This window comes from Dasypus novemcinctus, chromosome 15, assembly GCF_030445035.2.
Source record: "Dasypus novemcinctus isolate mDasNov1 chromosome 15, mDasNov1.1.hap2, whole genome shotgun sequence".
NCBI classification, from domain to species: domain Eukaryota; kingdom Metazoa; phylum Chordata; class Mammalia; order Cingulata; family Dasypodidae; genus Dasypus; species Dasypus novemcinctus.
This window is the reverse complement of record NC_080687.1, coordinates 30,259,203-30,265,026: the sequence shown is the minus strand read 5'-3', so window position 1 is coordinate 30,265,026 and position 5,824 is coordinate 30,259,203. Positions and strand designations below refer to the sequence as shown.

Sequence of the window (5,824 nt, the reverse complement as noted above, 5' to 3'; positions counted from 1 at the left end):
AAACCATGGGCAAACTTGACTCTTCTTATACAAGTAGACACCTCAAGCGCAATGCTCCTTTCCTATAATGCAACTTCCAATGTGTGTAAGCATCCATCATGAGCCCTTTGTTTCACCCTTGGGACTTGAATATCATGGAGAACTGGTAGAAGTGGACGTGAAGGTCTGGCTGTTACTCTTTGTCTCTTATCCAGGTATCTCTACCAGCATCTACAAAACAGTCAGGCCAATTTGGTAGCTTACAAGTTGGATAAGACATTAGACCTTTCACAATTCTTGACAGGGACCTCTTCATCCCTTACAATTTACCCTAATTTTGGAGTGATAACTCTAAAATTTATAATTTTTAGAGAGGATTATTCTCCCAGCTCTAGATTGCTTACAAGAACAAATGAAAAAAAAGGCACAGTTCATTATAGTTCTTCCGTATTCTTTGCAGCCCTAAATTTGGTTTCTGGTCATAGTTGCCCTTCATTAGGTCTTTGTTAAGTCTATCACTGATAACATTTCTTCCTTTGGTGCCCTAGTAGCACCTAAGAATTCTCCAAGCAATATTTCATAAAGTAAAACTTTCCCAGACCCCACAGTTTCCTTAATTTATTTCTTGTCTTCCATATTTCCAGAGATGTAATTAAATTAGCCTGAGAGTTTTTCACATATTGTAGCCCCAGCTCATAGCCTTATCAACAATGTACCCCCCCTGAGAGTATCTGAAAACATTGTTAGAGCAGAAAGCTGAAGCCAGACCCTCTGTTCAAATGCACCAAATGTGACATCTTGGCCCCAGAGAATCCTCAAGTTTCACTGCTGGTGTGACCATAGCCCAAAGCCAAACCTTGCTGTGGAGACATTACCCCTTAGCGAAGATGAAAAAATATTATCTCATATAATGACTTTGCAGCCATAATGTAAGAATTTTCATTATTAATAATATTTTTCCTTAGTTAAAAAAGTGGGATTATTAATATCATACTTAAAGATTTGCTAGATCCCAGGAGAACTTCAGCAAGGCATTTGTCCAGATTACCAAAAAACTCTCCTTGAGCACAGAAGCAAGTACACAAAGGCAAAGATTAATTTGAAATGATGACGAGATAATGTTAATGAGAAGTCAATTCCAGATCAATGAAGTACTCTGATTTTTTACTGTATATTCTTGCAGAACCAACCTTTATGTTCTTCTCACCAGGATACCACCTTTCAGGTGTCTGTCCAGTTTGGTTTTGTAGTCCCTGTGACTTCTACTGTTTGTTTGTTTTTTTCTGTAGTTTCACAAATCCCCACGCTGTTTTCCACCACTGCTAGAAAAGACAAATTCATAACAATGATGAAGATGAGACATATTCCAGGATTTAAAACCTATCCTTATTTTGTTATGGCATTAATAGAAAACCCATTGCGTATCAGAAGACATTGATCCAGCTAGTATTCTAACTTCAATCTTTGATTAAAATTGAGAAAATTTGAAAAGTAGAGAAAAATAAAAAGATATGATCCCAAAGTTCTGAAACAAAAGTTATCATTTTTGAATTCCCTTAATATACTTTGTATCATTTCTGTATTAAGCTTAAATGTGTTATCTTACATTTTATTTTACATGTCAAATTTTTCCATGTTGTTAAATAAACTTTATAAGAACCATTTAAAAATCTCTGCCAATAGGATACCACCCAGCAAATATATTATAGTTTATTTAGCAAACCTTATCTTCTAAGAAATTTGTGCAATTTAAAAAAATATTAAAAAATAAAGTGAGATTACTAGATATGACAGCACTTGGACATTTGTTTATTAAAAAATTAAGTAAATGCTATTTATTTAAAATATAACTTATTAAAATGAATGAAATTCACGTTGTGTTATATTTAGAAGATACTGAAGTGTATACAACATATGTACAGGCATATCATATATATACATTATATCTATATATTATAATATATATATATATATAGTGAAGTTTCTCTCTTACCATAATCACTTAATCTCTTTGGAAGAAACCAAAGTTTTTACTTGCTTGCTCCTCCAGAGATAGATACTTTATGTATAAACAACCAAATACTGTTCTCTTTCTGTCTCAGTCTCTCTCTCATGTGCACATGCACACAGAAATATGGGTGTATATTATTTTCCCCATTTTAATATAAATGGTAACATTTTACATAGTGAGGTACACTGTACCGTTCTTCACTTAAAATTCTATTTTGAGATCATATACTCTTAATATATAAAAAGACTCTTTATTTCATTTCATTGTGACATAAAATACTACTGTTTCAATTAAATCCTTGCAAATAGACATTACGTTATTTCCTAATTTTGCTATCACATTGGTGTACTGAAACACTTTGTGCATGCATTATTTTGAAAATGTAAGAATATAGTTTTAGGATAAATTCCAGAAAGTGGAATTGTTGAATCAAAGGATTTGTTCATTTGTCATTTTCATAATTAAAGTCAAGCTATCTTCATTAGAGGATGTAACAATTTACAAATCCACCTGCTGTGAATGTACCTTACACTAATGTGTTAACAAAATTTTTGTTTGTTTGAAACTGCTAAGTGGAAAGTGGTATCTCAATTTTAAAAAATACATATTTTGTATTTCTGTTATTTTGATGGAAATTGCACATTTAAAAAACATATCAAAGAGCTAATATTATTTTTCCTTTGTATTATCTCTGTCCTCTTTGTCTAATTTTCTACCTAGAGGTTATTTCTCTTCTTAATTTATAGAAATACTTATATTTTTAAATGGATTATATCTTAGTTTATGATATGAATTAGAAATATATTTTCTCCATCTGCCCTTTTCTTTTGATGTAGCTTATGTCAGGTTTTATATAGTCAAGTTTATCAATATTTTTCTTGATTTTATGTAAGGATATAGTAAGGCTTCTATCTCCAGGCTAAAATGCTTCCAAATGAGTCCAGGCAGCACATTAAACTTGTATTATATGGGAATTATAAAAGCAATCCTACTCCAAATCAAGGAGGTAGTTCGCTGATGAATTATCTCTTAATGTGCAGTGGTAGATTATTTTCTCTTGCTTATATGTATATTCTTTTACCAAATTGTGCTGTCTGTTTTTCATGTTTCTTCTCACTCTTTTCTCTTATACTTTGGATTCTTACATTTGCAAATGAGTGACAATTGACATTTTCCCCTCATTCATCCTCCCCATGATGTGTTACCTTTTTTTAAGCATAGACATATAACATTTTCAACCATTTTATTTGTGGGTAATTTCCATTATTCATGTGATAGTTAACAGTCCCCAAATGATGAAGACTGTTGTTTTATTGAGGTATCTTTAAAATATTATTACCCATCCAATAGGCTTTCCCCCTGGTTTAGAAATCATAAGAAACAAATTAAATTTGTATAAAACTTATTTACAAGTTCTAAAAATTAAGCCGGGGAAAGTATAAGAACTTTAAAAGTAAAAGGAAACTAAATGCATCCATAATTAACAGGAAATTTATCTTGATAGATTTTTCTTTTTTTCTTTTTTTAGGAAGTTCTTGTGATTGAACCCAGGATCTTGTACATGGGAATCAGGCATTTAACCGCTGAGCTCCATCTGTTTCCCCCTTAATAGGCTAATATTTAAGCATTAACAACTATTGAACTATGCATTCAATATTAGAACAATAATAACTATTTTTTTCTTCCAAATCATTCTTACTTGTATTACTACTTCCTAAAACCTATTTTTTCATTTCTTTGCTTGTTTTTAATTTTGGCTATGTTTTCCATTTTAAGCTATACTTAACTGCCAAACTAATGGGAAATATACCTCTTACTCCTTCTCATTTTTCTGCTGAGATTTTTTTTTCATGTCAAATTTTACTAAATTTAGTAAAGTTGATCCTAGAATACCAACTGGTTAATCTTTCAGTTTTGCTTCTCAGTTTACCATGTCCAACTAAATAAGAAACAAATACATTTTGCAGACTTAAACTGCCACAACTCTTATTTAATGCATAATGGAATAATTTTAGGAAGAGAGAAAAATTTTCAGAATCTATTATATGAATTATATACCAATTGCAGGAACACATACAAATTAAAATAGTGAACTACTTGAGAAAGCTAATGAGAACATAAAAGATAAAGAGATTGGAATAAAATAACCTTTGAAGACATTCAATAAGTTTAACACCAACAGTGAAAGTCTTCATTCGTATTTCCAAATGCTAGGTGCTAACTCAAAATGTAAGTGATCACATAAATAATTCACTCTCCTTCAACAATAAAGTTAATAATTCCATTTCATTTTTGGAAAATGATTCCATGATGATTTAAATTTTGAGGTAGTCATGGTGAATTCTATTAATTCCTTCTTCTAATTTCTTAATTTGATTAGTATTGTGGCTTGAAAATCAAGATTAAGAAAAATTTTTGACCCTAGTTTGTGATATTTCTGAGACATTACTGTCTGCCTACCTGTAGAACTCATAATCCCAATTTCCTTTAAAAAGACTAATTTTTTTTTTTGCTCAGTCTATAAAATGAAAGAAAATACATGGCCCCTTGAACATTTTTAAATAGACACAAAATTTTATATCACAACTTTAAACACTTGTTAAATGTGTAATTTTTACATAATAGATATCTTTTAAATACTTTAAACATGGTCTTTTCAAAAGTTGTATTTCCAGGTTTAGCTCTCTCAAATTTTCAAAAATATATTCCATATAACCTAATTGACCAAGCTAGGCATCAATTTTAAACTTCCCATTCAAATGAGACTTATTTTACCTCTAAGTGTTTTGATTTTAGTTTTCACTGCAAAAGAATGTGTTAATATTCACCCCCATTATAACATGAATAATATTTATAAGTATTCTACTAAAATCTACAAGGAATTATATACAAGATGGATAAAGCTATATGACCATTGACATAAGGCACATGTTGAGAATGATGGAGCCTCGGTTAGTTGGATCTCCATATGGTTGTATGGATAAGAGCTACCCATCTGACCCATTTACCTCCCCAGTCCTATTATGTAATCAGGAAACTTCAGTTGGGTGACAACCATTATACATTCTTGTCTGTATATTTTACAACAGATAGCCTATCCTAGCTAATGTAGTTCAAGACTCCTCCAATACAAATTATACTATTAAGGCTTCTTAAGAATACTCCCTGCAGTAGCAAGATAAGGAGTTATTGGCCACAATTCTTCAAGACGGCGTTAAGGCTGTTTCTTTAACTGTTGCATGTAAGCACTCTACCTTGATTGAAATTTCCCTATGTCTAAGGCTATTGCTTGTAAAATGTTTCCTGCTGCAATAACTGGGGTTCATATTAACCATTTGTCTCCTCAATAGGTGTAGCTCTTTTTTTTTTTTTTCCTCCCTCTTTATTACGGATAAGGGAGAGTGGGAACACAGTTCCCCACTACCACAAATTATGCAGTGTTGTTTCTCACATTTGGGGAGATCGCTGGAGTCAGCACATCTGGACTGCAATGGATAAGCCTTGCCCTGGGAAAACCGCCTTTGTGATCATGGTATCTCCCCTGCCAGTAAGTAAGGCGTAGCTCTTTAATTGTTTTATACCCAATTACATGCTTGGCATATAGTGGATTTTCAATTGTGAATAAAAATGAGTGAGTGAGTAATGATGAACGAAGGTCAGAAATAATTCATCATGATTCTGAATACAAACCCTGTGTTCAGCTCACAGAGCCTGATAATTTATGCTAAAGCATTTACCACAATATTTATTTCAATTATTTGCTCATTTCTCTCTTTCTCTTTGTAAGTGTAGATAGGAGACCCTCAAATAGAAAATGGTAATCTTTCAAATCCA

General features: G+C 31.9%; 1 non-coding gene across 1 annotated transcript; it reads right to left on the bottom strand.

The window, feature by feature from the left end:
• Positions 1 to 5,382: 5,382 nt before the first annotated feature.
• On the bottom strand, positions 5,383 to 5,545 carry LOC111764116 (U1 spliceosomal RNA). Its single transcript, XR_002796799.2, has one exon. It is a non-coding gene; the product is annotated as a U1 spliceosomal RNA (small nuclear RNA).
• Between the last annotated feature and the right edge of the window lie 279 nt (positions 5,546 to 5,824).